At 43.7% G+C, this 23,678-nt stretch overlaps 1 protein-coding gene across 2 annotated transcripts in view; it reads right to left on the bottom strand.

Moving 5' to 3' along the window:
• Nucleotides 1-21,573, bottom strand: part of Wasf3 (WASP family member 3) — a 92,988-nt gene extending 71,415 nt beyond the window's left edge. For both annotated transcript variants that reach the window (XM_021162982.3, XM_021162983.3), the window contains exon 1: nt 21,486-21,573. The gene's annotated coding sequence lies outside the window, so the exon portion shown is untranslated. The remainder of the gene's footprint in view (nt 1-21,485) is intronic.
• Nucleotides 21,574-23,678: the final 2,105 nt, after the last annotated feature.

Raw genomic sequence — 23,678 nt, 5'->3', positions numbered from 1 at the left:
GAATCTCCTTGTTATCCTCCCACAACTTGAGAACCCATTCAGCACTCCAGAGGGCATCCCAATCTGGACAGCCTAGATCCCAGGAGTTAGGGGTTTGGAGACTCCAAAGGTAAGTCATCCCACAGGAAGCAGTACCTTTTAAATGCATGTTTCAGGACCAACTTATGGTACTAAACCTCAACCGTGCTAATAACAGAAGTGCACTGGATAGTGTTACGTCAGCGTGACATAGCTACAGTCATGTGAGATGACAGAACCTCAACTGAGAAAATGCCGCCATAAGATCAGGCTGTGGGCAAACCTATAGGCATGTTCTTAGTTGATAATGCTGGGGGCTTCCTTGGCTACAGGGGCCCTCTTGTATATAGTCTCCACTTTTGTAATATGCTAAATTTCAAGAAACAGTTGAATTACCAAAAATGGCCTCTGGTCCCAGGTGCCCCTTATGAACTTAGAGCACAATATCTTACCCTATGCTTTGTTGGTCAGCACCCAGTCAGGACTGAAACCCAGCAGCTGCTAAAGCAGCTGATTGGCTGATCTCAATCCAGGCCGAGTTATCAGGAAAGCCATCGAAGTACTTGACAGACAATAACCCACTAAAGGTGCCAGGTTGGAGAATGGTTGCAAACACACAAGGTCTGCATGTACCCGGTTTGCTCCACCTTCGCCTCTACCCCTCCTAAGTTGTCAGGTTTTGCTTTACAAGGTTGCTCTGTCCTGCCCCGACCCCAACCCTGGCTCACACAGTTTATATCCAGAACCCAGCCATCTCACTGATACATCAGCTTTCTGAATAAAGAAACTTTTGGCCGGGCGTGGTGGCGCACGCCTTTAATCCCAGCACTCGGGAGGCAGAGGCAGGCGGATTTCTGAGTTCGAGGCCAGCCTGGTCTACAAAGTGAGTTCCAGGACAGCCAGGACTATACAGAGAAACCCTGTCTCAAAAAAAAACAAAAAACAAAAAACAAAAAACAAAAAAAAAAAAAGAAACTTTTGTTGGCTTGAACTTAGTTTTCATCATGGATTATTCCCAAGTTCTCAGACCCAACAGTGATTTCGGGAGGGCCCAGTCCATTGTGGGTGGTGCCTCCCCTGGGCTGGTGGCCCTGGGTTCTTTAAGAAAGGAAGCCAACCAAGCCAACAAGGAGCAAGCCAGTAAGCAGCACCCTCCATGGCCTCTGCATCAGTTCCTGCCTCCAGGTTCCTGTCCTGTTTGAGTTCCTGTCCTGACTTCCTTCGATGATGAACAGTGATGTGGAAGTGCAAGCCAAATAAACCCTTTCCTTTCCAACTTGCTTTCTGGTCATGGTGCAATGGAAACCCTGACTAACACAGAGAGAGGAGGGAGGGAAAACAGAATGCTTTGAATCAATAAATTAAGTAAATAAAAATTATAGTAAACCAAATATTAACTTCGAGGCCCGCAGGCATCAAAGAGTCAAATGACAATTTAACGAATAATCATTATTTAATAATAATCATTAAGGAGATATTTTTAGGAAAGAAAGAAGGAAAGAAGGGAGTTCTGTTTAAATGAGATAATGAGCTGTGACGAGGCCGAGAGCAAAAGCTAAGGCACGAGCAAAGAGTCAAATGTTAGGTGTGACTGGAAATACCGTACTTTCAAGATATACATATGTAAAGCTTAGAAGTAAAAAGTTCAAAACATCAAAATCTTTATGATACTCGAATGCAACTTTCTGAAAACGAAGGACATGAAATGACTGTTTAAAGAGCCAAACAGGAGCGCTAAGAGCAAACAACTTCAAAATGGACCCTGGTAAGCTATAAAATCCAAATTGAGTAAGCTACACTTGCAGCAAACAGGAATGGTCCTCAGGGCCCACGGAGAGAAAGACGAAAGGGTGGAGAAGGAAGCAAGGCTGGAGTCAGCCTTAACAAGGCATCTCGGAAGTAGAAAATCATTTTCAAAACAAATTTAAGAAAAATAAACAAAACTAAAGTTAACCAGCTGAGCTCCCTTCAAGTTCCACGGCTGTTTAAATATAGACGCATACATGTGAACAAGCAAGGACTTGCTTACACTCTACCCCTCCCGCAGGGCCAAACCATGCTTCAAAGCCCAGGTTCATCACTTGGACCACAGACACAAGCAATTATTTCAATAATATGTTCTCAGTTATCCCCAAATGGTACACAACTAATACCATCCTAGATATGCCAGCAAGAAGTGGCTCCTTATGCTCGACAGACGCATCAGAACCGGAAGGCTTCTAGCTGAGGAGTTGCCAGAGCAACCAGACTGAAAGAACAAAGGAGACAGCGTTTTGTATACAGAGTTGAAGAATGAAAAAAAATATTGGGGTCCTGTATAGAAAAACAACAGGAAGCTGAAGAGATGGCTCAGTAGTTAAAGGCACTGGCTGCTCTTCCAGAGAACCTAGGCTGGGTTCCCAGCACCCACATAGCAGCCCATAACTCTCCATATTCCAGCACCAGGGGACCTGATGCCCTTTTATGGCCTCTACTGGTACTGAATGCAGGTAATGCACATACTTATGTGGATGCAAACACACATTACACACACACACACACACTCACACACTTACACACTCACACACACACAAACACACAGACACCATACACACACTCACACACACTTACACACACACACACACAGACACACAGACACCATACACACTCACACACACAGATACCATACACACACACTCACACACACACACTCACACACACTCAAACACACACTCACACACACAGACACATACACACACTCACATACACACACAGACACCATACACACACACTCACACACACACACAGACACCATACACACACACTCACACACACACACAGACACCATACACACACACTCACACACACACAGACACCATACACACACACTCACACACACACAGACACCATACACACACACTCACACACACACACAGACACTATACACACACACTCACACACACACAGACACACAGACACCATACACACACTCACACACACTTACACACACACACACAGACACACAGACACCATACACACTCACACACACAGATACCATACACACACTCACACACACACACTCACACACACTCAAACACACACTCACACACACAGACACATACACACACTCACATACACACACAGACACCATACACACACACTCACACACACACAGACACCATACACACACACTCACACACACACACACAGACACCATACACACACACTCACACACACACAGACACCATACACACACACTCACACACACACACAGACACCATACACACACACTCACACACACACAGACACCATACACACACACTCACACATACACTCACACACACACTCACACACACAGATACCATACACACACACACACAGACACAATACATACACACTCACACACACACTCACACACACACAGACACCATATACACACACTCACACACACACATTCACACACACACACACACACACCATACACACATACACTCACACACACATACACTCACACACACACACATACTCACACACACTCACACACACACACTCAAACACACACACACAGACATACACACACACTCACACACACACAGACACACAGACGCCATACACACACACACACACACCCACATACTCTCACACACACACACTCACACACATACACACACTCGCGCACACACAGACACCATACACACACACACTCACACACACATACACACACACACACACACACACTCACGGATACATATATGCCACAGGTAAATCTCCTATGCCCTAACTATGGAGAATACAACCAAGATATTGAGAGGAAAGTGGTGTCAAGAGAGGAGAACATAGTAAGGTCACTGCTACCATGCGGGTAATAGGTAAAAACAAGGGGATGCTATTCTAAATGGGCAGGTTAAAATGAGCAGGGCACTAAGGTACTTCTGGGGTTTTAATTTCAAAGGTAATCATTACAACAATATCAAAAGACTTCGATCAATGAAACAAACCTAACAACGAATGACTGTGTAAATAAAGTGAAATAAAATATACACATAATTATAACAGTGACAGAATTGATAACAAACACAGTTAACAGCAATTAATGTAAATGATCCTAACTAGCCTATTGAATGAAAAGTTATTTTCAAATTATTTAGTGCAAAGCTTAATTATTTTGACTATAGGAGTCATGTTTAAGATGCAGAATAATTAGTGCGTTGATGGGAAATTCAAATGCATACTCAAAAAAAGGTTAAAGAGTGGGCAAAATTTATTAGGCAAATGGAAATATGTTTTAATAACATCGGGTAAAATAAAAATCGAGACAAAACTATTGAAATAGATACTAACTACTTACAGACTGAAAGGCATTCTTCCAGTGAATGACAAGTTCATTCGTACCTATAAACCAAGTAATGTGTAAAAAAGAAAAATATGACAAACAGCAACCCCACCACAGCAAGGGCTCATAGCAGGAGTGTAACAATGTTTCACCATTGTCAACTGTAGCAAGATAATTGCCAAACTAATAAGTCAAATAAGAAGAACTATATGGTTACCTCCAGAGGAGAAGCAGCTTTTGATAGAATTCAACACCCCCCACCCCAATCACAACAAAAATAAAATTTTTTGAGGAGGCTGGAGAGATTAGCTCAGCACTTACTGAGCTCTTCCGGGGACCTGTGTTCCATTCCCAGCACTCACATTGGGTAGCTCATTCATACCCCCCTATAACTCCCGCTCCAGAGGATTTTGGTGCCCTCTTCTGGCCTCCACGGGAACCTGCATTCATATGTACATACCCACCCCACCCACCCCAACCACCCACACATAGTTTTAAATAAATTTAAATTAAGTCTTTTGAGTAAATACAAATAGATGGATTCGTTCTTGCTGTGACTTTAGTCAAACATGAGACCAAATGAAAGGAAGCACACATGCTCACTCACACAAGAGTGTGCTCACTAGCTAACACGTAAGGAAGCACACATGCTCGCTCACACAAGAGTGTGCTCACTAGCTAACACGTAAGGAAGCACACATGCTCACTCACACAAGAGTGTGCTCACTAGCTAACACGTAAGGAAGCACACATGCTCGCTCACACAAGAGTGTGCTCACTAGCTAACACGTAAGGAAGCACACATGCTCGCTCACACAAGAGTGTGCTCACTAGCTAACACGTAAGGAAGCACACATGCTCGCTCACACAAGAGTGTGCTCACTAGCTAACACGTAAGGAAGCACACATGCTCACTCACACAAGAGTGTGCTCACTAGCTAACACTTAAGGAAGCACACATGCTCACTCACACAAGAGTGTGCTCACTAGCTAACACGTAAGGAAGCACACATGCTCACTCACACAAGAGTGTGCTCACTAGCTAACACGTAAGGAAGCACACATGCTCGCTCACACAAGAGTGTGCTCACTAGCTAACACGTAACGCCCTAAATGAGTGCTCAGAGCACTAAGCATTTTCTGGGTTTCCCTCTTTCCTATGTAGGGGTTTATGGCTAAGAATGTTCCTCTGGGTACAGTTTTAGCTGCACTCCAATTCCTTACATATAGTATTTTTATATTAAATCTAATCAAACTATTTCTAAAACTTGGTAATTCCTATCATAATATTTTCTCTGACCATGGGTTATTTAGGGAATAATTTTCTGGATACATTTGGCTACTGATTTTTGTTTAATTTAAAGAACAACCTTCTGTTTTATTTGAATCTCCCAGCATCTGTTGAGATTTTCTGTTGTCCCAACGAGCTGGGAGCTTGTGTGACTGTTCCTGTGAACTTTAAAGCCTGTGTATTCACAGTCAATAAGAGCAACATCTGGACGTGTCAGAGAAATATATTAATTGTGGCATTCTGTGGTCTCCCTTCCCCCAGCCTGGAACCTGCCTGCTCTAGGGCGGAGCTACCGGCTCATTCGTCCTGCCACGCCCACTGCTGGAACCTGACTCTGCTGCCTGGAGGCACACACGTGTTTGTCCTGCTACTGGACCCTGAGTTACTTGGCGGGAAATTGGGTTCCCTCCTCCTTCCTTTATAAACTGAGTGTCTGGAAATATTAAATTGAGTCTTGATCAGAATCTGTTTGTCTTGACTCCATTGTTTCTTCCGCCCTATCTAGTTACCTCTCTTTGCAGGGAACTGCCATTCTCAGTGAACCGTTCGTGTTGTGGACCGCGGGCGGGCCGCAACAGTTGGCGCCAGAACTGGGACCTGAAGAATGGCAGAGAGATGCTAAGAGAAACGATTGCTGTGTGGAGCTCCACAAGAAAGGAAAGAATCTTCGTATCGGAGGAGGAGCATCGGAGCAACGGACAGGTACACATGCTAGCGCTAGCCCAAAAAAATTTCAGTTTTGAAAGTGTTGCGGGGATGCAGTAGGATACGAAGCAAGTTTGAAGCAGTGCTAACCCAACACTGGTTCTACTTGGGTCAGCAGTTCGTAAATCGGAACTAGATACGGAGACAGGCGGTGTGCCGCAGTTTTTTTTAGAAAAAACTGCTTAGGTGGAGGAAAGAAGGGTTCAAAATCATGATTAGGCCGTTGTGTTTAGTTTTCAGGAGTTGCTTAAGGATAAAGGAAATTAATACAGGCGGATTGCCCCAGTTATAAAAACTGCATCATGAGGGAGGAAATTGTCCCAAATAGCAGGAGTACTCTGCCCCATTTTGTGTCTTGTTTATGTCTGGTGCACCAATCTGTTCTCGTGTTCAATTCATGTATGTTCGTGTCCAGTCTGTATGAATGAATGTTCTATGTTTTATGTTGGATAATAAAAATGGTATAAAAAAACTTTATCTGCAAGGCCGAGAGCTGCCACGTGTTTCAGCCAAAAACCAGACACGTGGCAGGAAGGCCCCTGATGGAAAAAATGTTCGTTTTAAGAAAAAGCAGCGAGTACACAGCCTCTTAGTTTCAGATCTGATAAATGGTTCATAATTAATGTGTTTGACAATGGTAAAGTGCTTTTTTATTCTATGATTGTAGCTACAAAGATTAATATTCTCTGATTGGTCTAAAATTAACTGCTTCATTTGGTTCTTTATTAAAAATGTGCTCTGCATGTTTTCGCATTCAGCTCATAAGTTGTTGGTTAAAATTAATAATTGTTACATTGCTACAGATGGTTAATGTTAAATTTGATAACTCAAGTTTAGAGTCCTTCCGACACGTGGCCTAAGGCAGCCCTAGAGGCTGAGTCTCTTAAGATATTTCTAGTTTAGATAATAATTAATGTGGTTCCTATCCTAAATAGTAAAATTTAAGATAAGATATAAAGCAATGCCTCTTTATTAAAGCGTTAAAGCTTGCTTTAATAGATATTCATAGGTATTAATTGATATCCAAACTTCGTAATATGATAGTAATGCTTCTAATATTGATTTTAACAGTGATAAATTGTTTTAAAGATAGGTTCTGCTTTCCCAAAGTTGTAGATATTATCCTAACCTTGCACAAAAACTTAAAAATTATGGTTAAAACTGCCATTGTTCCATTGACTGCAGCTTGCAGTTTGATTGCAAATTTAAGATTGATGCTCAGATTAAAAAGTATTTTACCTTTGAGTCAATACAGGGCTCTGGGCAGCCCCAGAGCCGCTTGTGGTCTTTTCTTTTGTTTTGCAAACAATGCCTAAAAAAGTTTTTCCCTGTGTTCAAGAAAATTTCTTTTTAACAGTGTTACAGATCTATTCAGATGTTTAAAATAATGCTTAAATTCAAAGATTTTTGCTTCTAGTAAACTGGTAATCACTAGAAAATTTTGCCTCTATGTATGGCTAATATAGCTTTACATTATGTAAGAAAAATGTTTAGTGTTTCTGCTTCTTTACAAGAAGCCAAAAGTTTTAATCTTTCAGTATATATTGTTTCCTAAGTGGAAAGTATTTTATTAACTAATGCTTCTCAAGGGAAGTTTACCTTAAATCCTTGCTCTCACCCAAAAGATTCAGAGACAGTATCCTTTTGTTATTTGGTGTTTTGGTTTGCTGCAAAAGGTTTTACAAAAAATAAAGAAAGCTTTTATAATTGTTGTTAATTGGTAATTAAAAATTAGTTGTGCCCAAGACAATTCTTTGGCCAGAAAAAACATTATTGTAAAGTCATTTTTCTCATCCTCCCAGCCGATCGTTAGCCCACGTGGGCCCAACTAGCTGCTGTGGAGCGGAGTCTTAAGACACACAGTTGCCCCTATTCCAGCACAAATAATCTGGTTGTGTGCTGTAGATGGTGTTTTAAAATGCTGAACAATCAAACCTTAATTTATATATTAATAGTCAATGCTATATCTCTGAGCTCATAATTACTTAAAATTGTTCATCCCTCAGATACTATTAATTCTCAAATTTACAATTGCTTATACATATTTTTAGTTAATAAATAAATAAATTATGCATGTGTGACTCTTAATAACTTTTCTAGCCTTCTAGTTACAACCGTTCCTTAAGAAAAATGATTGAAAGTGCAATTAGTCACTGCCCCTTTACAGCCAAATATTTAAAATGTTTTGTCCAAAAAGTTATTAATTCAAAAGGTTAGATATTGTAAAATTTTAAACTTTAACCTCTTAAAAGACAAAAGAAAGAAATTGTATCCCCATATATACTATTTAGTGCATTTCCATGCACACTATTTAAAACATACCTTTATTTTCAAAATTTGAGATTAAAATGTCAAATTTAATAAATGCTTTTTAGTATCTTAAAAGGATCTACTTATTGGCTTATAGATTGATCCTAAAACAGCTACCTTATTAGGAAAGGGAAAAACAAGTTCTCTCCACAGAACTCTACAGAAGCATATTGGTAATTCGTGTGCTGAGCTGACAGGTAAGTTAACTCAGTGTCCTGATTAAAAGGACTAAAAGATTAAATTCATGTTTTAGATCCATCCTTGCTTGTCATTTTTCCAGTTTGGACTAACTTCTAGCCTTTTAACTTTATGGCAATAGTACATCAGAGACTGTATATTCAGACTTAGTAAAATTAGTCATTTAATAGAGTCATAATGATTTTTCACTCTTCTTCAGTGTGACCAGCCATTCTAACTCAATCTTAGACTGGTCTAATATTCAGTTCAATTATTAGAGATTCCTATATTCTAAATTACCTAGTAAAGTTAATTCAGAGCAAAGGCTCATCTTGCCTTTACCTTATTTGTCCTAAACTTTTTGCAAACTGACATTAAAGGTCAGTCTGCAGCGGAACGCCATTGGCACCCAGTTACTTCTAATTCTTATGCATTGGTAAAATGGAAGGACCCCCTGACTAGTAAATGGAAGGGTCCAGATCCAGTCCTAATTTGGGGAAGAGGGTCGGTTTGTGTTTTTTCACGAGATGAAGATGGAGCACGGTGGCTACCAGAGAGATTAATTCGTCAGGTAAACACAGATTCTGTCTCTCCTCGTAAGTATTCACCTTGAGGACTAAAATTTCCTCTTGAGCTGGGAGTGGAAGCTCTCAAAAAACACTGTTTCCTCTGAGCCAATTCCCCTACAAAAGGCCGGAGACAAACTTTAGCTTTACAATTTGCATCTAAATAAAGTACCTTGACTTCTCCAAACAGAAAATTTACATTACTACACTCTAACTGTTTAGTATTCTTCCTTCTCTCAAGCAGGTCAATCTACATTCTCCGGTTCTCCGCCCCGCCCCTAAGAGCAAACAGGTGGTTCTGCTAATCTCAGCATGTGGCCTTTCAGTCTAAGATAGGATTTAGATTTACCAGGAGAGCTAGGGAAGTAGAAATTTCATATATATTTACAAAGATTAGTTCTTATTTTGATAGATATAGGTTTAGTCCCTTAGCTGGCCTCTGGCTTTTCACCCTTGCTGTTACTGCAAGGTGTCCTTAGTTCCTCAGGCTACTGGGAATAACAGAGATGAAGAGAAAAGACTTTTAGCTCCTATTTTAACCAAAATTAATGGTGTTAATACTGACGTAATTCTTGTCTAGGCCTTGCTAAATCTGAGGTTGACAAGTCTCACATAGAGGCCTCGCAATAACTCAGAATTGCGATACTGATTCATAATCATATGAATACGGTATGGGTACCGCTTGGCGCAGGAGATCACTGCGGAGGGAAGGTCCAATTTGACCGTTTCTGAGTTCCCTGTGCGACACACCTGATTTAAAAAGAGGTTGGTATCTGACTCCAGATAAAAACCAAAATACTTACGGCTCTGCCTCCCCTCCCCAAAAGATACCAAGAGCCACAGATGTGAGTTGTTACTCACGGGAGGAATCAGGTTAATGTCCACCCAAGTCAAGGTTAAGGCCCACTCATCTACGGATGAGAAAATCTTTTGATCACCTCTGTTAAGCATTGCCTATTTAAACTTAATTAACAGGGGGGAGAGAGATTGGAGACCTTGCTGTCGTAAGAGCAGGCCCTTCACTGCCTCCCACCCAAAAAATAAAAAAGCCAATTGGCCTTGTACTAGGAGCCAGCCAGTCTTAATCGCTTCTCACTGTTTCCCCTGCCTGTCACCCAAAATTGTGGATAATTATCAGTTCAGTGTTATTCTAAAATTGTTTAGCTAAACTCAGCCAGGGTTCCAACGCCCTACTTAAAAGGCAAACAGGTAGCTACCTATTCAGCACTAATTAGCATTATAAAGTCAGAGCCTACAGTCTTAGCCAGATACAGTTTACCATTAGAATAGTTAAGAAATCCCACGGAAATAGGTTTTTTCTTTAGCCCTAGGAACTTAGGCAGAACTATTGAACATAGATAATCTTTCTGCCACAGGCCACCCCTTTTTTATTTTTATTTTTGTTATCTAATGGGGGGAAATGTGGTCTCCCTTCCCCCAGCCTGGAACCTGCCTGCTCTAGGGCGGAGCTACCGGCTCATTCGTCCTGCCACGCCCACTGCTGGAACCTGACTCTGCTGCCTGGAGGCACACACGTGTTTGTCCTGCTACTGGACCCTGAGTTACTTGGCGGGAAATTGGGTTCCCTCCTCCTTCCTTTATAAACTGAGTGTCTGGAAATATTAAATTGAGTCTTGATCAGAATCTGTTTGTCTTGACTCCATTGTTTCTTCCGCCCTATCTAGTTACCTCTCTTTGCAGGGAACTGCCATTCTCAGTGAACCGTTCGTGTTGTGGACCGCGGGCGGGCCGCAACAGCATTCAATTACTAAATGTAATTCCAGCCATTGTAGAGAATGTGTTTATATAAAAAACAATCCTACAATTTGTGGGTTTAGTTTCTTTATTTCATTTTAAACCTAAACTATAAAACCTTTAAAAAAATGTTTCTAATGATATAGATACCCTGATACAGGAAAATGTAAAAGATCTCTTCCACAATTATTTTGAAATTCACATTTTTTTTCCAACTAATCATTATCCAAACGGCTTAATGTCACCTACCTGGGAAAAGAAGTAATTTCTTTAGGCATCTTCCCAAGTTTAATTGGGTCATATCCATAACTCCAGGGAGCATGGCAATTTGTTTAATTACACAGAGGTGCATTTTGCAACTAATTCATACTGCTGGGAACATATGAAAATAGCAGTTCTCCACAATATGCTCTCAACAAATTACTGAATTTTTATAGCTCTGGGATACTGTTTTTCCCAAGTCAAAATTATCTTGGCCCCCGTTCTTTGCAGGGAAAGCAAATGTCACTCCCGGGTTCAGGATCCAGGGCATCGTCCTACTGGGCTGAGACAGGGCTCAGACTCGCTCCCGCACATGGTCCTGACAGCCACCACTGACACAGACACTGATCTAAAAACCAAACCACCTGTGCTCTGGCAGAACCTCTCAAAATCCAGCCTGTTTTCACAGTTGGGAGAAACACTTGTGCAAAACCAGTCCTTCTAAGAACTGCAGGCTGTGGGTACAGAAGTATCCTTGACTGGCACCCTCTACAACCATTTTGCTTCTCCACCTAGGGCAGCACGTTGCCATCACACCATCAGATCAAGGAAAGTCATCCAGACAGCCGCAGCACCTAGTGATACCTGGCATGCAAGCGCCTGTCTCTATTCTCCCCCTACAATCTGTCCCCTGAATTGCAGGAGTCTATCACAAAGGACACCAATTCCTTCCCTGCTCAAAACCTTGTTAAAACAAACAAACAAACAAACACAACCTCCCACTTCGGCCCACTGGGTCCTGGACCACCCTCCTCCCTGCAGTTGCAATTAATGCACACCACTGGGCACACTTATCTCCAGACATCTCCGGAACAGTTCCAGTCCACATTTATATCTTAGTTAGCTCTTTCCCAAAGTGGCTGGCTGGCTCCCTACTTCCCTTTCATTCACCCCTTGGCCTCACAGAGGACTACCACTGCATGAAAACCAGCAGCCACGGGCTGGAGAGATGGCTCAGTGGTTAAGAGGACCGACTGCTCTTCTGAAGGTCCAGAGTTCAAATCCCAGCAACCACATGGGGGCTCACAACCATCCGTAATGAGATCTGATGCCCTCCTCTGGTGTGTCTGAAGACAGCTACAGTGTGCTTAGATATAATAATAAATAAATCTTTTTAAAAGGAAAAAGAAAAAAGAAAGAAAACCAGCAGCCTGGGTACTCACTGCTTCTCACTTTCTTCTCACTGCATCCCTACTATCCAAAATCTACAGGTTGCCTACTATCTCTCTCCCCAGTGAGAGAGCGCAGATTCCTAAGAATGGTACAGAGCTAGTCCTCTGAAATTGGGGGTCACGGCACAAGTGGTTTGGCTGTAAAGCACCAGACGGTGAACATTCCAATTTGCCACCACTGATTTCTACCTAGCTGTCCTAAGGCCAGCTGACACAAACAGATAATGTCCGTGCACCAGCACCACCTTCTTAGCAGTCCCGGTTTGGCTCCCAGGATGCAGTTCGCCAAGAAACATTCCAACCAAAAGCAACGTGGAGAGGAAGTGGTTTCTTTTAATCCCCTTACACTCTCAACCACAGCCCACCATGGAGGAAGTCAGGGCAGAAACCTGGAGGCAGGAACTGAGGCAGGAGCCTTAGAGAAACACCGCTTACTGGCTTGCTCAGCCTGCTTTCCTGTAGCGCCCAGGACCACCTGCTCAGGGGTGGCCCCTCCCATAGTAGGCTGGGCCTCCCATGTCAATCAGTCATCAAGAAAATGCCCCACAACCTGAAAGAAGTGAGTTTTCAGTTGGCATTCCCTCTTTCCACATAACTTTAGCTTTTGTCAAGTTGATAAAAAAAAATCAAAAAATAATAACGGACACTCCAACCTCTGCTGTAATACACGATGAAAGGCACGCTCAGAATGAATGACACATCGCTCGTTGGTCTCTAAAGCTGCCTTTAATGAACGGCTGGAAGTCGGGTGCCCCTGCCCTGAAGCTGAGAAACAGTAACGCAAGTCCTATAAACATCCTGCACACACACTTGAGGCATCTTGAAGGGTATGCAATGTGAAATCAAGGATTTTTTTTTTAAGGAAACTGGTATGATCTTTACAAACGATGCAAGCTACAGCATAAAGCTGAGCTTGTCCCCTTCACTAAAGACACCAGAATGCAAACTGCCACTCTCAGTCAGCCCCTGGCAACAGCTGGTGATGCTGCCGCCTCGCTGGGGGATCCTAGCTACACTGCATCTTCTGGCCTGCAGCAGGCTGAATGAAGCCGCATGCCAGCACGGCCAGCAATGTGAGAGGTGCTATGTGCTATGTGCTATGCTCTTAAAGCTCTCCTAGGCTCTCACTTTCCCCAGCCACCAGCTAAACCACCCAAGATCCCCATTCCTGGGGAGAGCAGGATGTAAGGTGTAAAGAGGCCGACTACCAGGGCATCCACGCAGAAGTCCACTAGAGATGCCAGCAGTGCCGGCCACACAAGCCTCCACTCACAGATTTCTCCCACCAAGTCACTGACGTCCTGCAGTTTCTGAAGCTGTTAGCTCTACCATCTAAAATACTGACCATGAAGACTTAACCGTACCAGAGGGACAGGTCTTAGTGCTTCACTCTCAGTCCCCAAAGAGTAATGATTCTCAGAGTTCACATTTTAGCTCTTTATTGTTGTGGGTACTTCCTATTAGCTAACTCGGCTCTTCATTTAAAGGAAGACGAGCGAGAAGCCTCCACCGGTTGCAGCCAATAAAACCAAAATCATCTCAGACAGCCCACTTAAACACAACTTGTAACTTACACTTGCCTGCAAGCAGACCTAAGTTCTTTGTCCAAAGAGAGAACGCATTCTGAGTATATTAAAACAGAGTAAGACGGTTTGTCTGAATTAAGTCTGACAACGATCGTTAGACACCAAAGAGCCAAAGAGTAAAACCATAAACTTCGGAATGCCTACTGGAGGAACAAAGTTAGCAATAAATAGAGTGTGGCAGCCACCTGGCTGTCCTCAACACATACTGCCTGTCCTAAAGAGGGGTTTCTGCTGCTGGGATAAATGTACAACCAAAAGCAACTTGGTGAGGAACAGGTTCATTTGACTTACAAGTTACCGTCTATCTTTGAGGGAAGCCGAGCGAGAAACTTGAGGCAGGAACTAAAGCAAAAACCAAATTAGAATGCTCCCTTGCTCTCAGGTTTGCTCTCAGGTTTGCTCCCAGACTCGTGCTCAGTTACCTTTCTTACACAGTCGAGGCCCTCCTGCCAAAGGATGGCACCGCCCACAGTAGGCTGGGCCCTCCTATGTCAATCAGTAATCAAAAAAAAAAAAAAAAAAAAAAATGGCCCCAATCGGATGATTCCTCAGCTGAGGTTTCCCCTGCTGGGCTGTGTGAAGTTGAGAGCTGAAGCTAACTATAACAATGTGTGAGCCCTATCCAATCCTTCCACGTTTTATTCTTGCCTCATGGGGCATGGAAAGCTTTCATTGTTCATTGTGTGTATGTGTTTGCTTTGTTTTGAGGAATTACCAAAAGAACTGGACATGTCAAAATTGGACATGTTTTTATTAAGCTTATATAAGACGCAAACGGCAGAGAAGTCATAAGACTTTTAAGTACAGCTCAGGTATAGAGTTATCATTATCACTGACACACCTTGAAATTGCTATAAACGGCAATTTCAACTTTGAAACAAAAGTAGTATTTTAATAATCAGAATACTTCAAAGAATAGTTCAACTGGAGTGAAGTCCAGAGAAACGATGTTGCACTGTATAATTAACACCAGATGCCCAGCGATAGGGAACTGGGGGCTGGGGGGGGGGGAGGGGCTGCCACCTCTAGTTGGTGGTGCTATTGAGGCAGAAAGGTAGGGCCAAGAGTGAAGTCCCTGCCTCACACAAAGACTGCAAAATTAACATTCAAGAAAAATGTGCTGGCAAAGAAGAAGATAGACACTTGACCGAGCAATGCCAGGAACAGGCTCTGCATGCATGACATGGGCTCCACAAACCAGTCAGAAAGCCACCAAGTGCAACAGAACTGCCTGCATCCTACTGCCTCCTTTCCTAAGACGTCTCTAGCTTTATTACTATCACACACGCGCCTCTGCCCATAGACACAAAACTTGGAAACCCCAGCAGCCGTGTCCAGACCTCCACGGCTGTGGGGAACTCAGGGTCCCTTATGCAGCGTCTCAGTATCAGAGATGAGAGAATTTAACAACAACACAGAAGGAGGCTGGAAGTCAGTCTTATGAGAACTGGGTTAGAGAGAGTGCCAGATTTGTTGTTGATGTTGTTTTGGAATTTTGGTTGGTTTGTTGTTTGGTTTTTTTAAAATGAAGGGATCAGAGAAGCAGAAGAAAACGGTAGATAAAGAGGGGTGGGGAGAGACAAACTGTGAGCTCTAGTTCAGAAAAACAGGAGGGCTTAGCAGTGGGGATCTATGAACAACTGCAGTGGGAAAGGGCTTCTGGATATAAAACTCGGCATTGCAGGGGCAGTAAGTAAAAGCCTTAGTTATACTACCAAGCCTGACAAACTGCTTTCAATCCCAGGACCCACACGGTGGAAAGAACTCCTGTAAGTTGTCCTCTGATCTACACACACATGCACAGACACACAGAGAGTGACAGAGAGTAAATATAATAATGAAAACATCTTAAGGGCATCTCTTATTAAAGGGATAGTTAATTAACAAGTCTTTTAGGTATAACAGACAACTTGCCCGAGAGCTTTTTCTGTCCAAGTGGTTCTCATATATATTCTCTCTATTCTCATTCTCTCTCTCTCTCTCTCTCTCTCTCTCTCTCTCTCTCTCTCTCTCTCTCTCTCTGTTTTTGAGACAAGGTTTCTTTGTATAGCTGGGGCTGTTCCAGAACTCACTCTGTAGACCAGGCTGGCCTCAAACTCAGAGATCCGCCTGCCTCTCCCTCCTGAGTGCTGGGATTAAAGGTGTGCACCACCGCTGAGCAAATCATTTATATTAACTCGTAAGGTAGGATGTGTCTTTGTAATCTCTTCTTTGGGACAATTGAGACGATTATACACCTCCATCACATACAGGGCCAGGGCCAGAGCTACAACTCAGAGCCTGCTCTTTTGACTAAAACTCATGTAACAGCAGATTTCAAACAACTAAAAAATAAATAAATGAGAAATACAATCTATAAATAGTCATGATTTACCAGTTTCTCCTAGTGGGCTGAACACTGCTGTCCTAGTTTGCTTTCCATTGCTGTGACGAGCACCATCGCCAAAGCAACTCGGGGAGAAGGGGGTTTGTTTGCCTTATGTACCTGATCACAGCCTATTGTGGAGGGAAGTCAGGGCAGGAACCTGAGGCAGGCACTCAGGCAGAGACCACAGAGGAACACTGCTTACTGGCTTGCTCCCCATGGCTCGCTATCTTGTTTTCTTATAGAACCCAGGACCACAAGTCCACGGGTAAAGCACCCACAGTGGGTTTGGCCCTCCCCCATCAATCATTTATCAAGAAAAATGTCCCAGAGACACTTCCATAGGCCAATCTGATGGAGGTAATTCTTCAACTAAGGTTCTCTTTTCCCAAGTGACTCTGCCTGGGTCAAGCTGGCATACACTAACCAGAATAACTTCTAATTTAAAGACCAAAACTCTCGGCCAACAAGAAAGCTTGAGGGATGAAAGCTCTTTCCATCTGACTCCATCCTGGAGGAGAGGACAGACTTCTGACATTTGACCTCTGACCACACACACACACACACACACACACACACATGTACACACCAAGTCACACCCATACACACAAACAGACCCACAGAAACAGCCAACCACACATATAACAAAATAAAACATTCAAAAATCAAAACTGTGTAAGCTCTGACATATGACAGAAAATTCCCCACCCTGGAACTTAGTTTCATGCAAAAAAATTATTATAAACATTATGTTAAGATTAACCTGAGGCTATGCATATGATATTCATGCAACATTCATGGATTCTGGGTTGGGACTTGGGTCCCATACCCATGGTAGACCATGCTTCCAGCATCCAAAGCACTTCTGATCCCGAGCCCTCCGGATAATCTATAGATGCTTGATCTAAATAAGCCATCAGGTAATGACGACGGTACCTAAAACGCAGGTTCAAACAGGCAAGGACTGACTGCTGCGATAGATGAGATTCAAACACTCCAAGGTCTAGTGTTAACGTTGTGATGCCAGAGAGGTGTGACAGGGAGGAAAAAGATGAAGAGGTTGGGGCCTGGTGGAAAGTTTCTCCAAACATTGGGGGTGTGGTATGGTAGGACCCTGGTCTCTTCTTCCTACACTTTCTCTGGCCTTGAAGCAACAGGTCACTCCTATCACAATGTGACAACTTTGGCAGAGGGCAAAAGGCAGGGGGGAGGGGGGAGACACTGGTCACAGACTGAAAACAGTGAACCAAAATAAAATAAGCCTTTTCACTTTATAAGCTGCCTAGCTCAGGCATTTTTACAGTAGCAAATTAAAAATGATTAGCACACTGAAAAGGGAGGAAAAACAAAATTAAATGGTAAATATATATATATATACACATACAGACACATACATATTTGCTCACATATATATTTATATATAAAATATGTAATATGACAGAAGAGACTTTAGACCAATTTCAACATCACTTCTCTACTGGGCTGGTGGTAGAGAGGACCCTAAGAACACACCCCAAGAAAAACTTCAAAGAAGTATAAAATGGGTCACTAGGCCTGGTGATGTAGGCCTATAATCCCAGCAGTTGAGGAGACAAGGGGATTCTAGGTTTTACTTGAGCAGCCTGGTTAAGTTAAGAAGCCTCAGTGGTGGAAGGCACACCTAGCACAGACAGGGCCCTAGATTTAATTGTTTGTACCACCCAGTAAAGGTAAGGCACAAAGCTGAAAACTGATCCGAGATCAGAAGCCCAACCTGAAAGATGAGAATGTACCCTGGGATATTTGGAGCATCTAAAATTAAAATTAGATGAAATCTAATAAAATAAAAATATTAAATAAGATTAATAGTAAAATAATTTTAAAAGAATCCCCAGAAGACTAAAAAAAAAAAAAAAAAAGAAAAGAAAAGAAAAGTGGCTACCCTCCAAGAGCGTGTGTGTGTGCGGGTCAGGTCCAGAGAAAATGATGGAGTGATTGGAATGTGAGCAAAGAAGAGGCATTCTGTCTAGGGACATCTCCAACCAAGGAAGATGGGCTCTGACTCAAACAGAGCTAGCCTTGAGAGAGCACAAAGACATAACTCGGAGAGGAGCCCAGAGACAGACTAACCGAACCTGGAACCCATCCTGATAAGGACAACCCTATCCTAAAAACTCCGTGTCTTGAAAAAGGAAGAAAAACGATTATCTTGCGTCAGAGCACCCATCTGGAGTTTTAGGGCACCGCCCTCCCCAGCTCTTCATCCAGTTCTCCCTCCGCTGAGACTAGACCCAGCTGACAGTTTTCACTCACTGACTCTGGGGGCTTCTCTCACCTCAGAACAGCCCCTTAGCTCTAGTTGGTGGTCCTCCTCTGAAGTCTTATGGTCCCTGCAGGATAGAAACTGTAACCAATATGTACACAGTAAGCTCACTGGCAGACAACGGAGAGATCTGTCCTGCTTACCAGAATATTCTGACCATGTATGACAAGCTCTAAAGTATCCTTGAAGGTTAAAGAGAAGAAAATGAACACAATTAGGTCATTTATGAAGGTTGCCTATCAGAATCCTGACCACACCCCACTGTCTGTGAGCATAGATTATGGAAGTCTTGAAGTCTCCTATCTCTCACTTCTGCCATCCCAGTGCATGGGTAGTGTTTTGTACCGAGTAAGAACTTACCTAGTACTTTTTAAACAAGAAAAAGCCACTTTAAAAGAAAATCTGGGGGCTGGAGAGATGGCCCAGTGGATAAGAGTACTTGCTGCTCTTCCTGAGGCGTCAGGTTCAGTTCCCAGCACCCACTTGTGGGCTCAAAACCATCTGTAACTCCAGAGGATCTGGTGCCCTCTTCTGGCCTCCACGGGCACTGTATGCACGTGGTGCACAGACACATACAAGCAAAACACCATACACAGTAAATAAATAAGTAATTAAAAAAAAAAATCCAGAGACATACCAGGTAGTTTTAAGTTTGATTAGTCCTGAAGAAAAAGCATCGGGACAGCCACAGGGGTAAATGCAGAAACAGACACTCTTCATTCCATGTATCGCTATACTCACATTAAGTATTTTTTCCCAAAGTGCATATGGTTCCAAATGCCCAAAAGTAAAACTAAAAATATGACAAAAATAAAATATCCTTGTGCTTGCTACACACACATGACAACCTGGGGTTGGATCTTGAGAAGCCACGTAAAAAGCCAGGCATAGCGGTGCACCTGGAACTCCAGGGCTAGGGCTGAGGGAAGCAAAGGGTTGCTGGAACTGACGACCACCCGCGAGTTTAGTGGGATGAAACCTGAGACCTGAGAAAGTCATAGATCGACAGAGGACCCGCATGTACACATACACACACATGTACCCTGGACACACAAAAACTGAATTTGAAGAAGCGCTTAAAATAAGTTAGTTCACTTTTTAAAAACTGAGAAGGTGAGCAATTTGAAGCCTGCACAGCAATTTAGAGACAGTCCCGAGGGGAAAACCTCAACCTACATTCTTCAAAGGAAATTTCTGGAATCAGTAGAACATAGTACAGACAAGTTGGGTTTTTTTTTCATATTTCATGAAGTTGTTTTCATCCAAGCATCTTAATAGCCAAAAAAAAAAAAAAAAAAAAAATGCTTGTGGCTTGTCAACATAGAAGTGCCTGTGAAAACTCTAAAATATGTCTACACAGACACACTGATGATGGATGGGGGTGGGAGGTCAATTAGCACAATCACCTAGCAAAGTGTGTTCCAGCTTTATTTTCGATTTTTGAAATTACCAGCATCCATCAATGGCAATAAGACTATAAAATATAAGCAAACAGATCCAGCAATGCACGAAAGCAGCTTCACTGTGCAGATGTAACATCTACAGGCAGATCTAGAGCAAGGTTCTGTTTGGTATACGGGTCCAAGCGGTAAGCCTCCTTTGCAATCCAGTGAGCTTTGAACATCTAAAACAGCACAACTTTCTTAAAAATCAACTCAAAGGAGCTTTGAAACTCAGGAAACTGAGCGCTACAAGACAGCTATCCGAACCCTGGGAGAAGGAAGCAGAGAAGACATGATCTTTAACTGCCTTTGGGAAAGGTCAAACCAGCTCGCTCCGGTTTAACCTCTCAAGCAGATGAAAGGACGGACTGAAAAGAGCCACTGACTGCATTGTCTCGCTGCTTGAATAGGAAAGTTTGGTAAAGCATACACAAAAACAGTCCGTGCCCAGGAGAATGTGCCCTGGACGAGACAGCGAAACAAGTCAAGTACTCTGAACTCCGTTTGCTGTAGAGTCGCAGGTATTTTCGCAGTTTTAGACAAGCCAAACTTTCAAAATGGAAAACATTTCAAATAGCCGGCCACCCTCCCTTACAAAAACGTGCGTTCAGAATCTTAAAAGTTAAAATGTCATGCCCCATTAGGCATTTGAATTTAAGAGCTTCGATGCGAAATAAAAAGGACCCTTCCTAACCTTCGGCTTCTGAAAACTCAAAAAAAAAAAAAAAAAAAATTTACTGCTAGGAGATAATCACCATATCAAAACCAGTCCCTAAATGATTTTTTTTAAATTCCTATTCCACTAAACATCAGCCAAGAAGATGACAGGCTACCTTTAACCCCAGGCCTATCCCATAGTTTCTCAATAATTTAGAACTCTGCTCTCCACTGCAGAGAGGCCAAACCAAGAGGGGAAACCGGCATTTGCTGGGAAGTACCAAAGCCAGAGGGGGGAAAGATGAGATGTCCGGGAGGCTGCGCCATGGACCAGGCCGGGAGCAGCCGGAGCCTCGGTGCACGCGGCCCGCAGGACCCCGGCGCAGGCCAGGCCGCACGCGGGACGGGAGCAATCGGGATGAAGGATGCGCAAGGAGGATGCGGCGCCACCTACGGCCGGGAGGGACCAGGGCAGGTCGGCAGCCCGAGCGCGGCACCCCTGGAATCCCGCCCCGCGTCCCTCGGAGGTCGGCCCGGAGCCCGGGAAGGACCACAGCCGCACTCACCGCGCCGCGCTCCCGGCTTCATCGTCCTGCCGCCCGCACCGCAGCGCGCAGCGGCGACAGACGCGGCCCCCGGCCGGGCACCGCGCGGCCACGCCCCCTTCACGGCCAGGGGGCTGGATTGGCGAGCGCTGCGGCCAATGGAGAGCCAACGGGAGAGGGCAGCGTAGGCGCTGCGGGGGCGGGGCGTTGCGGAGAAGGCGGCGCATCCTCAGGCCTCCTCCTCCTTCAAGGTGGGTAACCAAGGGGCCTGGGTACCTCCTCTATCTGCAGACCCCTCGGATCCCCACCTGTAGCTTACCCTTCACCTGGATCTTGAGGCCCCTGGTAACACAGGGCTGTCTACCTACCTGTATGTCCTCGGACACGGTGCAGGGCTGGGGATTCACCCAAGCCTGATAGGATTATAGCCCTGTCATCAGTTGGCATTAACCCCTGGAGGTTCAAAAACCCTCCATCTTTTTCATGTTCAGATTCCTCTTCCCTTGGTCTCCAAATCCTATTCTCCCCACCTACGAGACATACAGTCTATTAAATAGGGTAGTCTTGAACCACCAACTTATCCTGGTCTCCGGTAGTGCGGGATAACTGAAGCAAAAATAAACAAGACCAGGAGAAAGTGGGGGTTGGGGGTGGGGGGAGACAGAAGATAGCATGTTCTCCCAAGTTCCAAAGGAAATGAGCTTTACTGCATCAAAACACGAATGTTGCACATGTCCTCTGTCTTTATTTACAAATCGAATCACAAAATAGAAAGCTATATTTAAAAAGCTCAAGAAAACTGATTCGGGTGGTCTTTAAGACGTGATAAACAAGCCAATAGTAAATGCCTAACAGTTGGTAGACATTTTAGCAGAGTTCACACCGACAGAAAGATAGCAGAAGAAAACGCACCGTTCACAAAATCTGCACTGCTTTCAAGGGATTTTTAGAGCTCTATCCTCGGTTTCCATATCATAGCAATTTGGAATATACAGGTAAACAAGACGTCAGCTCTCCAGTATTCTAAACACTGACACGGGGATATATTTATGCCCAGTCCAAAGACGACTTGACATTCAAATTACAACTGCCTCTCCTCCTTTTCGTCTGCTCTTACCCAGGGAAGCAGCTACCATACGGACATTCAGGTCATTGATGGAGAACACAAAAATCTGAAGATACAGGAGTATCCAGAATGCCTTTCTTGTGGTTGCTAGTCACATTTCCTGAGTCCTCTCACTTCAGTCCCCCTTGCCTTACCTGAGCTGCCTCTAGACTTAACTCTGAACATGCCGTGACCCTTAATGGTGTGGCTCTGGAGTGTGGACACTTGCTGCATCGGGTCACTTCCTTTTAGATCCCAGTTCCGTTCCTTGACAAATTCAGTTTATTCTCTGCTTATGTCCAGTGAGATACCTTGTACTGTGTCAAACAGAGTATGTAGTACATATAACTTACTGTTGGTGTCTTTGTTAGGGTATCATCGCTGTGAAGAGACGCCACGACCAAGGCAGCTGTTATAAAGGCAAATGTTTAACTGGGGCTGGATGGCTGTGTCAGAGGTCTAGTCCGTTATCATCATGGCAGCGTCCCGGCAGACGTGGTGCTAGAAAGGAAGCTGAGAGTTCTACATCTTGATCTGAAGGCAGCCAGGATGAGACTCTGTCTTCTGCAGGCAGCCAGGAGGAACTCTCTTCAGCCCCGGGGGGGGGGGGGGAGCTTAAGCATAGGACCTCAAACCCACCCCCACAGTGAGGAGATACACTTCCTCCATCAAGGCCACACCTCCTAACAGTGCCATTTCCCATGGCCAAGCATATTCAAACCACCACATTGTGTCCTCAACACGCTGGAATTACTTCAGATGCACTACATATCTACACAAGAAGTCTGGAGCAAACACACGGGCTTCCGCAACAACATCACCATGTTGTCACATGTCGCAGGCTTTTTAGAGTCACTGGTAATATATCCCTTATCGTGTGACGCTTACCATCAATCATCTTTACAAGATGGCTCCTCTAGATATTGCATCCCATTCAGGAAAACAGTAGATAGACAATGGGCAAAAGACCAGCTTTCTCTGAAGCCCCAGTGAGCACCTTCTGTTTGCTAGTCAGACCCATGTCATGTGACTTCAAAGGAGCCAAAAGTATTATGTATTTTAAGACAGAAAGACATTCAGTTTGTGTTAGTAAGAGGGAGCAAATGTGC

This window comes from Mus caroli, unplaced genomic scaffold (assembly GCF_978045245.1).
Source record: "Mus caroli unplaced genomic scaffold, Mus_caroli_1 scaffold_4, whole genome shotgun sequence".
Classification (NCBI taxonomy): Eukaryota; Metazoa; Chordata; class Mammalia; order Rodentia; family Muridae; genus Mus; species Mus caroli.
The sequence above is the reverse complement of the archived record's forward strand: the minus strand, read 5'-3'. Positions and strand labels throughout refer to the sequence as shown.